We start from the raw sequence: 20,436 nt of genomic DNA on the forward strand, positions 1-20,436 counted from the left end.
TTTCAGGATTTATTTACTGAAATTTACTGGTTTCCTGTGCTTTATGTAAGTCAATTCACAGATGTAATAAAATACATTAAACTTTAATTACACCAAACAGTTTTTAGTTTCCTTCCTTCCCATCCATTGTGTTACAGTCAAGACTAATGCCTGCTAGGGTACTACTGTCAACACCCTCTTTGTAGAACTCTAAAACTAGACTAGAGAAGGCTGCCAGTATGATTATATTAATGCGGTCTTCTCACCATGTCATTTAGAAGCAGTGCCATAACTGAGTAGTACTGGATCTGAGGAATAACAGTTCCACACAAACATGTTATTGTACACAGTCTGTGGATGATGCCATTATTTCAACATGAACATTCTTCTAGGGAAAAGGCAAAAACAGCTTAACCAAGAAAACTTGAATACCAAGCTAAGGGAGAATTCCTTCCACCTCTGTTCAGAGAAAACTTTGTTAATAATTTACTACATAGAATCCATCTTCCTTCTCATTTCAGGGGCCTCTACCTATGACTCTGCACACCTTCTCCCAGGATGTCTTGCGATAGACAGCACTACAAGTTTAGGAATGTAGATCATGGCTTAAAATATTGTGGTTTCAATCTATGAAAACTAGGATAAATGCACAACAAAATAACTGCACATCACCTTTCAAGCAACATCAAGGAACTCATTTACTGGGTATTCATTTATAAACCTTCAATGTTGCTGAAGGTGTTTATAAGCTTTATCAATTCCTGGGTGGAATCTTTGGGGTCACTCAAGTATACTATTATGTCATCTGCAGATAGGGAAAGCTTGACTTCTTCCTTTCCAATTTGTATCCCCTTAATCTCCTTATGTTGTCTTATTGCTCTGGCTAGAACTTCAAGTACTATATTGAATAAGTATGGGGAGAGTGGACAGCCTTGCCTCGTTCCTGATTTTAGTGGAATTGCTTTGAGTTTCTCTCCATTTAATTTGATGCTGGCTGTTGGTTTGCTATATATTGCCTTTATTTTGTTTAGGTATGTTCCCTGTATTCCTGATCACTCCAAGACTTTTATCATGAAGGGGTGTTGGATTTGTCAAATGCCTTTTCTGCATCTAGTGAGATGATCATGTGGTTTTTTTCTTTGAGTTTGTTCATATGGTGTATTACATTGATGGACTTTCGTATGTTGAACCACCCTTGTATCCCTGGGATGAAGCCTACTTGATCATGGTGGATAATTGTTCTGATGTGTTCTTGGAGTCTGTTTGCCAGTATTTTATTGAGTATTTTTGCATCAATGTTCATGAGGGAGATCGGTCTGTAGTTCTCTTTCTTTGTTGCATCCTTGTTTGGTTTAGGAATCAAGGTAATTGTAGCCTCATAGAAGGAGTTTGGTAATGTTCCATCTGTTTCTATTATGTGGAACAATTTAGAGAGTATTGGTATTAACTCTTCTTTGAAGATCTGGTAGAATTCTGCGCTGAAACCATCTGGTCCTGGGCTTTTTTTGGTTGGGAGACTTTTAATGACTGTTTCTATTTCCTTAGGGGTTATTGGGCTATTTAAATAGTTTATCTGGTCTTGATTTAACTTAGGTATGTGGTACCTATCCAGAAAAATGTCCATTTCTTTTAGGTTTTCCAGTTTTGTGGAGTAGAAGAAAACAATAAAGCCCTCCAAGAAAACAATAAAGCACTGAAAGAAAATCATGAAAAAGCAATGAAACAAACAAAGGAAACAGTCCAAGAACTGAAAAGGGAAATTGAAAAAATAAAGAAGACACAAACAGAGGGAATGCTGGAAATAGAAAACCTGAGTAAAAGATCGGGAACTTCAGATGCAAGTATAACCAACAGAATGCAAGAGATGGAAGAGAGGATTTCTGGCATTGAAGATACAGTAGAAGAAATAGTTTCATCAGTCGAAGGAAACACTAAAGCCACCAAAGTCATGAACCAAAATGTCCAAGAAATATGGGACACCATGAAAAGACCAAACCTACGAATTATAGGGATAGAAGAAGGTGAAGAATACCAACTCAAAGGCACAGAAAATATATTCAACAAAATTATAGAAGAAAACTTTCCCAACTTAAAGAAGGAAATGCCTATCAAGATACAAGAAGCCTATAGAACACCAAACAGACTAGACCCCCAAAAAAGTCCCCTCGACACATAATAATTAAACAACTAAATGTACAGAATAAAGAAAGAATATTAAGAGCAGCAAAGGAAAAAGGCCAAGTGACCTATAAAGGTAAACCCATCAGAATAACACCCGATTTCTCAATGGAGACTTTGAAAGCCAGAAGGACCTGGACAGATGTAATGCAGACACTAAGAGACCATGGATGTCAGCCCAGACTAATATACCCAGCAAAACTTTCAATCATCATAGACGGAAGGAACAAGACATTTGAAGACAAAGCCAGATTTAAATAATACCTATCCACAAACCCAGCCCTACAGAAAGCACTAGAAGGAAAATTCCAACTGAAGGAAGTCAGATACACACTTGAAAACACAGGCAATAGATAAAGCCACAACAGTAAATCCCAAAGAAGGGAAGTATACACACACTACCACCAAAAATGACAGGGATGAACAATCACTGGTCATTAATATCCCTTAATATCAACGGACTTAATTCACCTATAAAAAGACATAGACTTACAGAATGGATACGAAAGCAGGACCCATCTTTCTGCTGCATACAAGAAACACATCTCAAATTCAAAGACAGACACTACCTAAGAATAAAAGGCTGGGAAAAGACTTTCCAATCAAATGGTCTTAAGAAACAAGTAGGGGTAGCCATTCTGATACCCAACAAAATAGACTTCAAACTAAAATCAATCAAAAGAGATCAAGAAGGACATTACATACTCATCACAGGAAAGATCCACCAAGATGAAGTTTCAATTCTGAACATTTATGCCCCAAATACAAGGGCACCCACATATGTAAAAGAAACATTACTAAAGCTTAAACCACATATAAACCTTCAAATTAGATCCAGAGTGAACACATAAAGGTTCATAAATAGTTCAGAATACTTGGATCCTGAACACTATTCTAAAACTTATTCTGGTCTCTTGACTAGGCTTCCTGTTACAGCTAAAGAGAGAAAGCCATGTTTCTTGAAAATTAACCCAAGATCATTTACTGAATGATTTCCAAGGAGATATAAAAGGGTAGAAATTAGTTTTATTATTGATACACTCAAGAAAAATACAAGTGCCTTTAGCGTTTTTTGAGTAACCTTTTAAGAAGGAATCTGTAGCTGAAGTTTTCTCCAGTCCAGCCCAGCCCCACAGACCCCACAACCACTTATAAAATAATCATTCAGAAGCTTATATTAATTAAACTGCTCCGCCATTAGCTCAGGCCTACCACTGACTAGCTCTTACACTTAAACTCAGCCCCATTTTTGTTAATCTATATGTCACCACGTGTTCCGTGGCTTTACCTGTTGCCTTTACATGCTGGATGTACATGACTTTACCCTGGATTGCTGCATGGCAGCCTGGCATCTCTCACTCAGCCTTCCTGTTCCCTCAATTCTCTTCTCTGCTTGTCCAGCCTGTACTTCCTGCCTGGCTACTGGCTAGTCAGCATTTTATTTATACAGAGCCATATCCACAGCAAGAATCCCACTGTTTCACTTAACTATGATGCTTCTGAGTTCAGAATAGTGAGTAGTATCTGCCATCTGAGTATAACACAAGCTCTTTGAATTTTAATTCTTTGGCTAGGGAGATAGCTCAGTAGGTAAAGCATTAGAAACTCAAGTGTTAGAACACAAGTTTCTATACCACGTAAAAGCCAGACATGATAACTTGCATGCCAGTTATTCCAATGTTTCCACTACAAGGTGGGAGGGAGAGCCAGGGAAAGCCTGGGAAACTTGAAGGTCAGGTAGCCTGCCATATGTAGTAGAAAACACCAAAAGGACTTTATTCAAACAAGGTGGAATCAAAGACTGACACCTGAAGGTTTTTTTTCGGACATGGACAAAAGAGCTATGGCTAGTAAGCATTTACACACACACACACACACACACACACACACACACACACACACACACACACACACTGTATTAATTATCTTTGTACTTCTGTAATTAAACACCATGACAAAAGCAATTTATAGAAGAAAGGGTTAATCTGGGCTTACAGTTACAAAATGATTAAAAACCTGTCATGGTGGGGAAGTATCACAATGAACAGCAGGAATATTGGCTGGAGAAGAAGTTAATGGAAGATTTACATCTTGAACTACATGTAGGAAGCAGAAAATGTGCACTGGGAATGGTTCTGAACTTCTAAATCGCAAAGCCCATCCCCAAGGGCACACTTCCTTTATCAAACCTATACCCCCTAATCCAGTGGTTCTCAAACTTCCTAATGTTGTAATTCTTTAATACAGTTCTTCATGTTGTGGTGACCTCCAGCCATAAAAAGTATTTTTATTGCTACTTCATAACTTTTATTTTGCTACAGTTTTGAATCGTAATGTAAATATGTGTGTTTTCTGATGGTCTTAGGTGAGGTCAGGACCCACAGGCTGAGAGCCAATGTGATATTTCCAAAACATCTCCACAAATTGAGGATCAAGTCTTAAACATTTCATTAAAATCACTCACACACATATGCACAGAATAAAAGAGAGACAGACAGAGGAAGAGAGAGAGAGAGAGAGAGAGAGAGAGAGAGAGAGAGAGAGAGAGAGAGAGAGAGAGAGAGAGAGAGAGAGAAAGGGAGAGAGAGTCATCTCTCCAAGGCATCTAGTATTGTTCCCACATGTTGCACACAGTAGCAAATAATATATTTGTAATTAATTATTGGCAAAAAGGAATGCTTTATGCTTTGTTTCTTGACTCTGGTCTATTGCTTGGCTAAAATCTCAGAGAAAGAAAATGAGTTTGCTTCGGTAGCAATGTATCTCCCTCTCTCCTTCAAAAGATATTTTTTTTCTCTTATTGTGTTCTAGATAGTATACTAACTTGTTTGAAGATTGGGTTAATTTCTGCTGCTTCTGTTAGAGTAAGGTCAATGATCCACTGGCTGAGATATCAATATATTATTCCCTCATAGCTTTCATAGTTTTTCCTTACTTGACTTTCAGGTATAACTGGAATATGAACTTCAAAAACTGTATTCAATTGTTTTATAATACAAGTTTTATGATTGTATCCTCCTTAATGTGTTTCATACTGAGCTGGGTGGACTCTAGGGGAATATTGTCACTGCCTTGAGAAAATTAGTATAAACAAAGCATTTTTCATTTTGCTCTGTTGCCAATTCTTAGATTTGTGTACAGGACTTTTACTCTCTAAAAGTCACCATATTTCTGTGACTTCCTCCACTGGGCAATGATAGCCCTCAGTTTCCCCCATAGAACTAGTAGTAGCAGTTGTGTTTAACTCCTTAAGAGGCTTCCTATTCATCTTCCTTCAGATGTCCATGTGGCTTTCCTAAGATTGAGTAGCTGGGTGAATTACACCCTGGAGTCAGTTCTAAAGACATATAGATCAAACACACTTTTGTTTCTTTAAAGCACAAGAAACTTACCCTCTTTGAGCAAGATTTATTCTGTTCTTCTTGGGTTTTCGGCTCTTTGATCCAACTTTGTTTCCCATTCTCATCTACCTTATTTGGCTTTAAACATTATTAGTACGACCTGATCTAGGTTACTAATTGCTGCTTAGTGAGTTTGGACTCTTGTGATGATTAATGAGAGTTTCTTTTAGAGCTTCTGTAGGGGAAGTTTGATGGTAAAAAAAATCATAACTTAAATATTTAACATTGAAAAATAACTATGTGTGAACATGCATGTCATTTATCTAGCTTATATTAGAGTTTTTCAGTTCATAACACACTTTCACTGACACTATCTCTCATCACTGTCTGTTAATTAGATGGGAAAGAAATAAGATCTTTGACTTTCACAGATTTGAAAATCTCAAGTAAGAAGCCAAGACTCACATCTAGGAAACCATATTTATACTCAACTTCTCCCCCACTGAGCTTCCACAGGCCTCCAAATAACTTTCCAGTAGAATGCTAGTTCAACATTTTTAAGAGTTAAAGTTGTTTATCTATTTATCAAAACTACAGGATGGCATAAAAATAGAGACAGTCATTGGCTCACTGATTTCATTAATGGTTTTTCATCTGCTAACATATGTGAATTACCTAAGGAACTTTGCAAATAAATAATAATGCCAAAGTTTGACATCCAGAGACTCTTGTCTAAGTACTCTAGTGTCAATGTCCTGGAATAAGGGTTTATGCATCTGCTCTCAGGAATCTAATATGCATCATAAATGGAAACCTCTTTCACTCACTTCTAAATGCATCTTTTTTGGTATTACCTATCAGCTTTGGAGAAATGATGTGATACCTCAAAAACAACAAATTTTATTTCTTGGCTATGTAGGCATTATTTCTCTAAAATCTTGAGTCTAAATACAGTGTGTGTGTGTGTGTGTGTGTGTGTGTGTGTGTGTGTGTGTGTATGAATTTTGGCAACCCTGGTAGAAAAGGGATAATTATGGTCAAAAAATGTGGAAAAACATTGCAGGCTAGAGGTACCTGAAGGTATATATTTTTTATTACTAGAATGCATACTAAAAAAAATAATAATAGTGATTTGGTCTTCTTTCACAGCAGTTTTTTCCCTAGCAGAGTGAAAAGTACTTGGCACACAAACAGCAAGCACTCAATGATGTTTACTAATACTCTTGAATTCGTCCATACCCTCACTAATCTAGGGTAAATACAACTTCTTGGAATTTTTCCAGTGCTGGGAGAACTCCAATTAAGTTTCCTTTTCCCATAACTTTCCATTTATACTATTTACCTATTTGTCCTTCCTTATCTCTAATCCTTATAATACTTGCAGGGATAATATTGAGAAGAACTATTTATACCCTTTGTATTGTCAGAAACATGGGTGTTATTAAAGTGGTGAGGTTTTCTTTCACAATCTGTCTGCTTCTCCTTCAGATGACTAGAAACAATTCCCTGTATTTTGGTTGCCTCTGCCCCTCTCTTCCTCTAGCCCTATATTGAAAAATATCAGTTATTTATGTGTATGCATTCTTTTCTTATGAAAATATTAAACTTTATCTTTGAATTGCTCCAAATACACATGTAAATGTCTCAATAAGTATTTTATTTAATAAATAATCATTGCTTCTGAAATGAGACAATTCTATACCATAGAACAATGAGACAGTAAATAGTATATTATAATATTTTATTGTGTGTTAAAATTTTGGAAAGACTACCATATAAAGTAGATGATTGTTTACTTAGTACAACTGAATAATAAGAGAGATAAGTAGTACCGTATTATCAAATATTCTGCAAAACATGGTACCTTATCAATGGCAGAGTATAAATAAATCAGGCAAGTATCCAGCTCACTCTCCATATTTAGCTAAGAGGCCATATGCTTTTCCTCATATGGTGTGTAAACACACCCACAATGTTTCTTTTGTTAACATTCATATTTCATGTGGATATTAGCTTTGCTTTGTTATGAGACTTAAGTCAATATTTTATACAAGAGGTTGAGACTATGGTATTTTTTTGATATAATAATCTATGCTGTCAGTAAGTATCCAATTTACACTGGCAGTTCATTTGTCCTTCTCAATATTTTATGCATTAGAGTACATATTTTTCAAAGAAAATAGAAATGAAATATTGTTTAATATGTTGGAGAGAATCAAAATTGTATCTTAGTGTCTATAAGATGTGATTATAGATTCCCTGCTTCCTGAGAACTGCATGTCTTCCTTGCCTCTTCTGCTTCCAGTTAAGCATACATGGCTCTGGTCAACTCTTTTTCTATTACATACTGCCTGAGGACCAGTTGTCCTGTGCAATTACCCAGGTAAAACAGCTCACTCCTACCCTACAAAACCATAGACTTCTGAGCATTGGCAATGAGGATCTTCTACTCTACAAAAACCTTACCTAGGGCTGAGACTCTGGGTTTAGCCCTATCTGAGTGAGGGCTTCTTCTGGTACCCCATTAAAATATCAGCACTGAGTTGTCCCAATACTGAATACTAGGCACTTCAGCTTACCTATTACTGAACAATTTAAGGTAACAGAAATTAAATTCTAACCATTCACTCAATGAAGTTGAGATCATATATCCAAAACAAGGAATACAACCAATGACCTAGCCTAGGTCCCATCGTACAAACATAAAAAACATTCCTAATCAAGAAAGCATGTCTCCTCTAAACTCAGATGATGTACAAGATGATGACTTCAAAATACTAATAATAAACATGCTCAAGGAACTCAGAGAGGGTAAATGCTGGTATGAAAACCACAAAACACAGTGGCATGCAATAATAAAAACAATTTAAAGTATGAAAGTAGAATTTAATAAACAGAATTTCTGAAGGAAAGCTAAACTGAAATAATAAATGAAATAAAAAATTCAGTAAGTCAAATGAAAATATCAACAGAAAATTTCACCAATAAATATAAGGTCTTGAAGACAAAGCAAATGAATTAAATCTCTCAGTCAAATACAATGTTAAGTCAAAAAGAACAGAATATGCAGAAACTCTTAAAAACTATAAAAAGACCAAGTCTATAAATAAGATGTAGAAGAAGGATAAAAATCCATGGCAATGGCACAGAAAATATTTTCAAGAAAATCATAAAAGAAAAAATTCTAAACCCAAGGAAATTGATTTTTATTAAAGTGCAGAAGACATACAGAACACCAAATAGAAAACACCAGAAAAGATATATGCCATTGAAAATAATAGTCAAAATACTAAATATAGTGAACAAAGGAAGTATTTGAAAGCTGAAAGACCAAATCACATATAAAGATAGCTCCATGAGGATACTTGTTGGTGTTTCAACAGGGAATTTGAAAGACAGAAGAACTTATACTGATGTTATGCAAGTTCTGGAAGACTATAAATTATTATAAAAAAAAAACTATACTACTATACCCCTCCAAATTACTAGTGTTAGTTGAAGGAGAGATGAAAACATTCCAATGATAAAAACAAATTTAAGAAACTTACAACCACTAAGACAAATCTTCAGAGAATATTTACATCCAAAGGGAACATTAAACACACCCAAAAGAGCATAATGAGTAAAAACACAATTCCAGAACACTCATTCAAAAGAGATCTAAGAAAATCTAATAAAAATGATAGGAGTTAATGCACATTATTAAATAATAATTTTTTAAAATATCATACAATGAATGCTGATTGTAGTCATCCCAAACTCATCCATCTAACTCCTCCCAGATTCACTCCCATCCCCCAAACTTTTAGTTCTGCCCAGTATAAAAATAATTCATTGATACCAATTTGTGCCACTCATGCACTTTGTGGTGTCGGGCCATTTAATGGAGCATAATTGATCTACCAGGAACCACACATTTAACAAAAAATTAATTCTTCCTTCACAAGAAGCTATCAACTATCAATATCTTTTTATATGAAGGTGGAGGATGCAATCTGACAAGTAATGCTTGATTGGTTTGATTTTGTGCAGGTTTTATGCAACCAACTATAGCTTCTAGAAGTTCATGAGTACAGCTGAATTGTCATGTGCAGGAGGTATTTTTTTTTCTTCCTCTAATTCTCCACGATCTCTGGCATTTATAAACTTTCTACACTCTCTTCTGAAATGGATATTGAGTCTTTGGGAGGAGAAATGATATAGATGTCTTGACTTGTGGCTGAACTCCCAGCTGAAATTTATACTGTATATTCTGACAATTTGTGCATTCTATATTAAATATAAATCCACTGCACAAGAAAACGTATTTGGTGTGTGAGAGAAGAAATGACTTACACACACACACACACACACACACACACACACACACACATTTTCTTTTTAAAATAAATCTAATCAACGGAGTGAAAGATTTGTACTTTAAAACCCTGAAGAAAGAAATTGAACAAAACAACCAGAAGATGGAAAGAGCCCATGCTTAGGGATTTTAAAAATACTATCCTACCAAAAGCAATTTACAGACTCAATGTGATCACCATAAAAATTCCAGTATTAACTATTTTTCTTAAAATTTGAAAAAAATAATCTTAAATTCCATGTGGAAACAAAAGACCCAAGATAGCAAAAACAATCCTAAACACTAAACAACCAAACAGGGAAAAAAAAGAAAGCCTCTGAATGTATCTCTATCCCTGATTTCAAGTTATGTTACAGAACTAAAAAACTATAGTAATTAAAAAAAAGTATGATGCTGGCATAAAAACAGACACTTTTATTCATGAAAAAGAATTGAAGATCCGGATACAAATGTGTTTTCCTAGAGTTGCCTGATTTGGGGCTACATACATACATTTGGGAAAGATAACAACTTTCAACAAATGATGCCAAGAAATTCGTTAGCTACATGTTGAAGAACAGCAATAGACTCTTGCTTTTCACTCTGCACAATAATGAACTACAGGTTGTAGAAGTAACTGTCTTATTCAATAAGAAACACAGAACCAATGCAAAGATCAAAGCCCAAGAGGTCAGAGCTAAGAGCCTTACCCTTCACTCTGCAGCTATCCTCTTCAGCCAAGAAAACTACTTCCTGTGTGTTTGTCTTTATAAAACTTTCTGTTCTGCCTTCTCATTGGTTGTAAACCCAACCACATGACCGCCTCGTCACTGCCTGTCTGTACAGACCTCTAGGTCTCCTATGGTTGGTATTGAGATTAAAGGCGTGTGTCTCCATGCTGGCTGTATCCTTGAACACACAGAGATCCGCCTAGCTCTGCCTCCCAAGAGCTGGGATTAAAGGCATGTGCCACCACTGCCCAGCTTCTGCGATGGCTTGCTATTAGCTCTGACCCTCAGGCAACTTTATTTATTAACATAAAAATAAAATCACATTTCAGTACAAATAAAATATCACCATAACAGGTGGACCAAGGACCTCACATAAGACCTGATACCCTGTAGCTGATGGAGAAAAAACAGAGGAATATACCTCGATTTATAAGTACAGGAAAGAGATTTCTGAATAAGATACTGAAAGTTCAGGCATTAAAACCAATAGTTTAGATGTGGAATCCCCAAAAGTCTTCTGTACAGCAAAGGACACCAGAATTCCAGTAAATAGGCCACATATTAACTGGGAAAAAAATCTTTATTAGCTCTAAGTCAGACAGAGGGTTAATAACTAGAATATACAAAGAATTAAAAAAAGTATACACAAAGAAAATAAATGACCCAATTCAAAATCAGAGGATGAAACTACCCAAAGAGATCTCAAATGAAGAAATACAAAAGATTAAGAAATATTTTTAATTTAAATCTTCAATCCTTTGTTGGAACTATTGATATAAAGATGGAAAGATGTGCTTCATTTTTTTTATTTAAATTTTTTTTTCATTTTACATACCATCCCCAGTTTCCCCTCCCCATCTCCTGCCTCCCACCTCCCCACACCCCGCCCATGTGGCACATTTTTATGTTGCATTTGTTTAATTAAGTAAAGCTGTGTAACTTTGCCTGTCTAAAATTTGATTGGTCTAATAACGAACTGAATGGTCAATAACAAAACAGGAGACAGAAATAGGTGGGGCCACCAGGAAGAGGAGATAAATGGGAGGAGAAATCTAGGCTCCAGAGAAGAAAGAGAAGAGGGAGGTGCTGTGGGATGGTCTGTATATCAAATCTGTTGCTCTGATTGGTCAATAAATAAAACACTGATTGGCCAGTGGCCAGGCAGGAAATAGATGGGACAAGGAGAGAGGAGAATTCTGGGAAGCAGAAGGCTGAGGCAGAGAGACACTGCCAGCCGCCGCCATGACCAGCAGCATGTGAAGACGCCGGTAAGCCACCAGCCACGTGGCAAGGTATAGATTTATAGAAATGGATTAATTTAAGCTATAAGAACAGTTAGCAAGAAGCCTTCCACGGCCATACAGTTTGTAAGCAATATAAGTCTCTGTGTTTACTTGGTTGGGTCTGAGCGGCTGTGGGACTGGCGGATGACAAAGATTTGTCCTGACTGTGGGCAAGGCAGGAAAACTCTAGCTACAGGGAGGAGTGAGAAAAGGGGGAGAGGGGGCTCCCAGGGGCCAGCCACCCAGCCATACAAGCAGTCATGGAATAAGAAGGAAGGTGAGGTAAATAGAACAGAGAAAGGTAAAAGACCGGAGCCAAAAGGTAGATAGGATAATTTAAATTAAGAAAATCTGGCTAGAAACAAACAAAGCTAAGACCGGGCATTCATAATTAAGAATAAGTCTCTGTGTATTTGTTTGGGAACTGGGTGGCAGGTCCCCCCCAACAAAACAAAACAAAACAAACAAACAAACTACAATCCTTAGCCATCAGAATGAAAATGAAGAATAATTTTAGAATTAATTTTACCCCAGTCAGAAAGGCTAAGGTTAATTAAAAACAACAAAGACCCAAATGACAACAGATGCTAGTATGAACATGGAGAAAGGGAATTTTTCCTCATTACTGGAGGGAGTGCAAATTAGTTTGGCCACTATGGAAATCAGTGTGGAGCTTTGTCCAAAAGCTGGAAGTAGATGTGCTACATGATCTAGCTGTACTTCTCTTCAAGGTTCTCTTAGTTATGTTTTTATTGCTGTAATAAAATGCCTTAACCAAGGCAACATATGAAGAAACTGTTTGAGTTTATACTTTCAGAGGGTTAGAGTCGATAATGACAGAGAACAGGCATGGAAGCAGGAAGAGCTGAGAGCTCACAATTGGATCTGCAAGTAGGAGGCAGTAGGCAGTGAGTGAATGTCTTTTGAAACCTTAAAGTGTATCCTCAGTGACGTAAGAACACACCTAATCTTTCATGAATAGTTCCACCATCGGGGGGGATCAAAAATTAAAATATATGAGTCTGTTCTCTATTTGGGGTTAATTGTTACCCTAACCACCTGGCTTCAGTAGGCTTATGGCCATATAATGCAAAATGCATTTAGTCTAACTTCAAAAGTCCCCATAGTCTTTCACAGTTTAAATTCTAAAATGTCTTTTGAAACTCAAGGAAATCTCTTAACTGTAATCCTTCATAAAACCAAAAATAACAATTTATATACAATGTTACAGAATGTACACTGCCATTCCAAAATGGAAGAGCAAGCAGGGGCAGAGTGAGAAAATATTGGACTTAAGTAAGTCCAAAATCCATCAGGGTAAACTCCACTCCTGTAGCTCCATGGTTGAAGTCAAAGGGCTTAGAAGGCTCTGCCCTTTTGGCTTTGCTGACTGCAAAATTCCTCTCTCTCTCTCTCTCTCTCTCTCTCTCTCTCTCTCTCTCTCTCTCTCTCTCTCTCTAAGGTGGGTTCCATTTCCTGTCTGAAATTCTTTTGGCAGATGTCCCATTGTTTCAGTATCTCCAAAATCTTGGGGTTGCCAGTGCAAACCAGGCTTCATTTTTACCACTTCTTGCAATGGCCTCTAAAGACCTTCATGTAAGGAATCACCTGCCACATGCCTGGACTCATTGGCTATCCTTAATTTTGGAGGAAGAGTCCATAATGTATTTATTCCTGTAATCTTCATGAGTCTAATAGCAGAATCACATGGGAAGCACTTTCAGGTTTGACTAACTGCTTGGAATGGAGTCTGGTCCCCTTGAATCACATTTGCAGTAGCTTTCACTTCTTGCTTTTTAGGAGTATAAAATCTTCATACCTCTCCTTTTTACAAGTTGGAAGCTTATATAAGTGGTATTTCATCCTGATGACACTCATCCCTTCACTTTAGTTCAGAATAGTCCCTTCTTTAATCTCATCTCTCAGCACAAGCTTTGGTGTCAACAGTAAATTTCCTGATGCTCTTTTACCCTTCAAACTGGACAATTTCTGTTTATTTTTGCCTGCTTTTCCATTTTCATTGTAGATATACAAAAGAGAGATTACTAATAACCAATAGACAGATTCAATATTAGGCTGTCTTGTAATCTCCTCTGCCAAGAAAATTAATCCAATACTTTTCAATTATCCTCAGGTAGAGTCTTAGGACGAGGGCAAAAAGTAGCCACATTCTTTGCCAAAATATCACAAGAATAGTTTCCATCTCAGTTGCTAATATTGTTCTTCTCTGTAACCAATTGTGTGTGGCCTCCATAGTTAACATAGCTCTCAGTACTATGGTCTTCCAAGTTCCTACTAGAATTTCTCATTAAGTCCCACTTACATCATTTAACTGCTTTCTTAGTTTGAAGTACCAAAGTATTCTGCATTCCTACAAACAAACAAACAAAAACACATGGCTATGTCTTTCAAAAAAATTATCCAAGTTCCAATTTTTGCTTATTTGCAATAAATGGTGACTACCACACAGCCCAACAACTGGTCAAAATGCACAGAATAAGAAACAGAATAGTCAGCCTTAAATGAGACATCTATATTATCTGCTCACTCTACAAGGCTCAGAGATGATTATGGTATAATGAGTAGAAAGATGATCAGAGAAGTGATGAATAATGACAGTGAAACAGTATTTTCAGGACATTGAAAACAATTTCACAAATAAAAGCACAATGGTTATAACAGTGTGCACAAGGTCTTCCCAAGCTCAAGGCAGACAAAATAGAAATATGGAGCAGGGATGTTGGCATGAACTCACTTCTAACTTAATACAAAATGTCAGGTGATGGCTGCTGGTAGAGAGAAAGTCAGTTTTCTTTAGGGATGTGGACCTTGAGAGACTAACCATGCTCTAGTAGATAGCCCTGTATCCATACCCATACAGGTGGTGTTGGGTGGGTTCAGTGTGAAGAAGAAGAAGAAGAAGAAGAAGAAGAAGAAGAAGAAGAAGAAGAAGAAGAAGAAGAAGAAGAAGAAGAAGAAGCAAAGTACTAATGAAGTGGCTATGGTAAAGGTTACTAAATTATTTTAAGAAGCTCATCATTCATTATGAATTAATGTTATATTCTAGATAAAAGTGTGAATCATAATAAATTCACTTTGTATTCATGAAGGTGTTAAATGCACAGTCAAAGGAGTTTCTCACTGTGGGAAGCACATAGTGGTTAGCACATGACCTCACAGTCTTCCAAGGCTTCTGCTGAGACACTCATGATGGTGCTGGTGGATGTGTCCTGTATGTGAAGACAGCTGGGACATGCTGGAGGAAGGGTGGAAGTGAAGTGTTGCAGCAAATATTTCCATGTCCATGCCAAAATATGAAGTAAACCCTGAAGCTAGGGCTGGAATTGGAAATTAATGAGTCCCCTTTTAATTCACCACTTGCCAAACTTCTGCCATCTACTTGAGACACCATCAATATCACTTTTCATTAGAGAGTTGACCTAAGAACTTTCCTGAGGTGGGGGGGGTGCTTATAAGACACCTATAATTTACCAAGACTTTGACTGCTATAGTTTTCTTTTCTTTCATTCAATTTCTGTATTGGAGAGAAAATTCTCTTTTTTCCTCAAATGGAATTCCCTTCCAGAAAAAAGCAGTGAAAAAAGTGCCATACAGGTGATATGGCAAGTGATTCACATGGGTCTAGAAACGTGATTGTATCCAATTGCCACATGATTAACTGATTTATTATATTCATTATTCTTATCATGACTGTTGATATTATTTCCATTATCAGAATGAGGAAAGTAGTTAGAGATGGGTTAAATAAGTCTCTAAATGTATATAGGGCAAGATTCGGCATTTGTACCAGTATTAAAACTACTTGTAAGGTCTACAATATGAGGTCCTTATAAATATTGAATGAGATTAAGAATGTAAATTTCTTTAAAAACAATTTTTAATTACATATGCTTAGTTGTGTGTATTTTTGTGTATACATGCTGCCACAGGCATGTGAGATCAGAAGATAATTTATGGAAGTCAGTTTTTTCTCTTTATATGTGGCACCTGGGAATCAAGTCATTATGCTTAGCAGGAAGCAACTTTACCTACTGAGCCATCTCACCAGACCAATAATATAAATTTTAGAGGAGTTTCTTGCCAACATGATTAATTCTTTGAGTTGAGATAAACCTTCCCAAAACTCACTGGAACTGAGCTTCTCATCAGAGTAGAGAAAAGTGCATTAGGCATGAAACACCCTTTCAGTCAGGCTCCATGGCTGTTCAAGAAGGCCTTGTGCTCCTGCAGTGTGCAAGTCTCAAGACCAAAGCTAAAACTCCTGTGCGATGGGAAAGCTGGTGCTTCCCTGTGGTTCTGAGACCCTGGCTAATCTACATCCCTTGAACTGTCTGTGTTTAGAGCCCAATGAAACAATCTTTGGCACATCGTTTTCAACTTGAAACCTCAAAGATAATTTCATTACAATTGAGCTCATGTCTCTCATCTCTTCATATTTGTCTTTTCCACCAATAACTCTTTTTGATAAAGTGAAGGTATATTTGTATCAGAAAAACAAGACTCATAAATAATAGAAATTTAGAACTACATTTTTCTAATAATAAATATACATTCATACATTGCTCTCCAAAGATATCAAAGCATAGATGCAGCCATCTACATGTTCAATTATCTAGTAAAAATGTTCTGTGATGTGTTTGATCAAATGAGAAGAGATGGAGCTCAGAGGAATTGTAAAATGATGTTAAATCTGGATTTGCCACAAAAAGTTCTAACTGGCTGCCCAGTGGTGGCACACACCTTTAATTGCAGTACTCAGGAGGCAGAACCAGGCAGATCTCTGTGAGTTCAAGGCCAGCCTAGTCTACAGAACGAGTTCCAGGACAGGCACCAAAGCTACACAGAGAAATCCTATCTCAAAAACCAAAAACATAAACAAAAAACAACTTCTAACTGGCTGTGGTCAAGAAAGATATGTATTCATCTGTGTCTTAACCAAGTAGAAATTACTTCCCCTCACAGTTATAGCTATTCAAATCCTGTTGAATATTTAGATGACCTAACCTACTTCATTTCTTGGAGTTGTCTATACTTAATAATATAAATATTAACTATATGCTGATTGTGTTGCTATTGTTTGGCCTTCTAGATTGCAAATTACTGTAAAGTATGTCATATGTATTAATTTAAAAAGCAATCTGATATGGCAGAAAGAACATTGAAATTCATCTAAAGGGCAGTACAAATGTTTTCAATTGAGGGAGTAAGTTCATAAGTATGCCAACATTTGCAAGGAATTGTGACTGATATTAACATTGCTGTTTAGAGGGATTGGAATGTGACATCTATTTAATATTTTTTATGATTTGATTTTTATAAATATGCATGCACTATACATGATGAAATCATTTACTCATTACATTGTGTGTCTCTCTTCTGTAATTTTCTAGTAAATATTGAAGATGCCAGGAAGGAGAGCTTCATTAAGGCTATGTATTCTCAGAAGAAGCAAGTTAGTGAGAAATGAGACATTTTGTTCAAGGTAATGCTTAGAACCCATAGTTAGTATGACAAAACATAATTCATACAAGATTTTCTTTTTACTTATCTCATATATGTACCCTATTTACTCTTATGAATTACATTCATTCACTTAAAGCATAATTATATAGAAAGTTATTAATTCTTCAAAAATTTTAGTACAGCATTTTGCAGATTTCTAATTTATTGCCAGGACACTAGAACACAGAGAGTTTAACTAAAGATATGGTAATGAAGTTAATATGTAGGATATAGAGGCACAGTTAGAGTAGCCAATGCCAGAGTGCAGCATCGTATGATGCCAGGAAGGGAAGGTCTTGACCTATGGGCAAATGAAATTAATGATCTGTCCAAAAATTGGGAGAAGGGGCTTTTATTCCAATAGAAACTACTACATGGAGTAATGTTTCCAGCCAATGTCCTACAGAACTTGCAGGGCTGAGATTTTGAAGGGAATCATGACATAGAGAAACAAGACAGGAATTTCATGATTTTGACATCATAATCTACACAAGAAAAGAAAAAGTTAAGCAAACAGTTACTGAAAAGGGGATGAAATATTTAACAGTTTCATAGTTTGATGGAATAAGTAAAGTAAGTTCAGCCATCAACAAATGCACTTGGAAATTCTAAACAATTCCATCTGACAAATCAGAAGAACCTAGTTGTCAAGCTTTAAACTACCCAATCCAGTCTTGGTTTCCAACAAGATAAAGTTTTATTTTGTTTTTCAGAAAACACAGTAAAAACTTTTAGAAAGAAAGAAGTAATACAGTGTTTCTGTTACAATTAATTAGAAGTCTAAAATCTGTTTATTTAGATCATAAGATATTTTTGTTTTATTTATTTATTTATTTTTATTAAGGATTTTTTAAATTCATTTTACATACCAACCACAGATCCCCCTCTCTTCCCTCCTCATGCCCTTGCTGCCTCCCCCCAACCCAGCCCTCATTCCTCCTCCCACAAGGAATAGCCTCCCATAGGGAGTCAGCAGAGCTTGATATATTCCTTAGAGGCAAGTCCAAGCTCCTCCCCCTACATCAAGGCTATACAAGGTATCCCACCATAGGTAGTGGGCTCCAAAAAGCCAGCTCATGCACCAGGGATGGATCCTGATCCTACTGCCAAGGGTCCCTTAATCAGATCAAGCTACATAACTATCTTGCTTATGCAGAGGGCCTAGTCCAGTCCTATGGAGGCTCCATAGCTTTTGGTCTAAATTTCCTGAGTTCTTACTAGTTTGGTTCGATTGTCTCTGTATGTTTCCCCATCATGATCTTGATGCTCTTTGCTCATAGAATCCCTCTTTTCTCTCTTTGACTAGACTCTTGGAGCTTAGTCTGGTGCTTGGCTACAGATCTCTGCATCTGCTTCCATCAGTTACTGGATGAAGGCTCTCTTGGGCCAATCAGAGCTGGAAGATTCTGTATCTCAGGAAGCCTCTGAGGTCACAGGGGGATGCATACATGTGCACACGCATGTGCATATACCAATACAAACAAGTGCATATAATACACCTTTATAGCACATCAATCATGCATGCAACATAATACACACACATACACAATTAAGTAACAAAACCAAATGAATAGAAGTACCCTGCATGTCTGAATAAACTTCCTATAATCCATAGGTTATTAAATAAAAATTCCTGAGTCCCAAGTGTGCCACACCAGTTCACGAGACCCTATTGCTGAAGACAATCACATGCTGTGGTTATAGAACATAGATTAATCAAGTTAGAACTTAACTGGAAGCTTCTTCCTTGCAGGCTTGCCCTCAGTGCTGGTAGAAGTAATGTCAGTTGCTTCAGGAGAATTGTTTTTAACAGTCTTATCCAGCTATGAATCCTATTCTACTCAATCAACAAACCAACTAGGCAAGATGTAACTACTGATACAATAGTGGTAAGTTCATTAGTGGCAGAGGGTGATCATCTGCCTTCTAGTTGGATTTGAAGTACACTCCACAGGAAGGAATTCACACATGGCAATGAAAATCTTGTCAAATGCCTGTGACTGAGGATGTCATAGGTCCTAATGGGGAAGATACTATTGTTTTACCGAATGAACATGATATGCTTATCAATTTGCTTTTGAAATAGCTATGCTTATGTTCTTAGATTAGTGCTGCTGTTAGCTTGGATCAGAAGCTTATTCACTTCAAAGTGGTGAGAAAAAGTGACTGTTAAATGCTTAGCCCTAAATTAGATGTATCTATCACCCTCTCTAGGGCTCAGTGAACGTTGCAGAAGAGGTGGTAAGAAGAATGCAAGAGTCAGAAGGAAAGGTGCAACATTTCAGAATGGTGTCTTATGGAAAACAGCCTAATACATATTGAAGTTACAGCAGCTGTGATGACCTGAACAAGACCTGTACACTATTGGGCCTGGCAACATACCATAATGAGTTGGAGGGACTCATGCAAGTACAACCCTCCCTGAGTGTTTACAGCCACTTAGTAGTAGCTAGGGAGGGAAGCTCATGAGCCCCCACCTCCTTGAGGGTCTGTAGGCAGTTGATGGTTTCTGAGTGCTGAAGAGGCACCATTTTTTGCTGTTGTAGTCATTGGTAAGATGCTCATGCTTCCATAAATAACACCTTAGCCATTGGTTCACAAAAACATGGAACAGAAGGGAAGTTAGCTGCAAAGAGGATCAGGATCAGTGAGAGTGGGATAAAACAAGAGCTGGTCATGGGGTTTTAATGCTATCAAAATATATATATGCATATGTAAAAATGGCACAATAAAGCACTTTGTTCTGTACAATGTGCTAATAAACATTTTAAAAATGTGCTCTGGAGTACTAGAAAGGTTATTCTTTCAGTTAAAGTGTTGACTGCACAAGCAAGCATGGAGAACTGAATTTGATGCCCAGCACCTATACTAGCTCTAGGCACAGTGGCCCACATCTGTAATCTTGGCACTTGGGAGATGGGGATAAGGGGATCTCTTAGCCTTGCTGGTCATTTAGCGCTGCAGAATTAGTGAACTTCAGGTCATGAAAGACCCTATCTTCAAAATTAAGGTGAAGAGTTATAGAGGAAGATGTTCAATTCCTAGTTCCAGCCTCTGCTCACAGG

This window comes from Peromyscus maniculatus, chromosome 2 (assembly GCF_049852395.1).
Source record: "Peromyscus maniculatus bairdii isolate BWxNUB_F1_BW_parent chromosome 2, HU_Pman_BW_mat_3.1, whole genome shotgun sequence".
In the NCBI taxonomy this organism is placed as follows: Eukaryota; Metazoa; Chordata; class Mammalia; order Rodentia; family Cricetidae; genus Peromyscus; species Peromyscus maniculatus.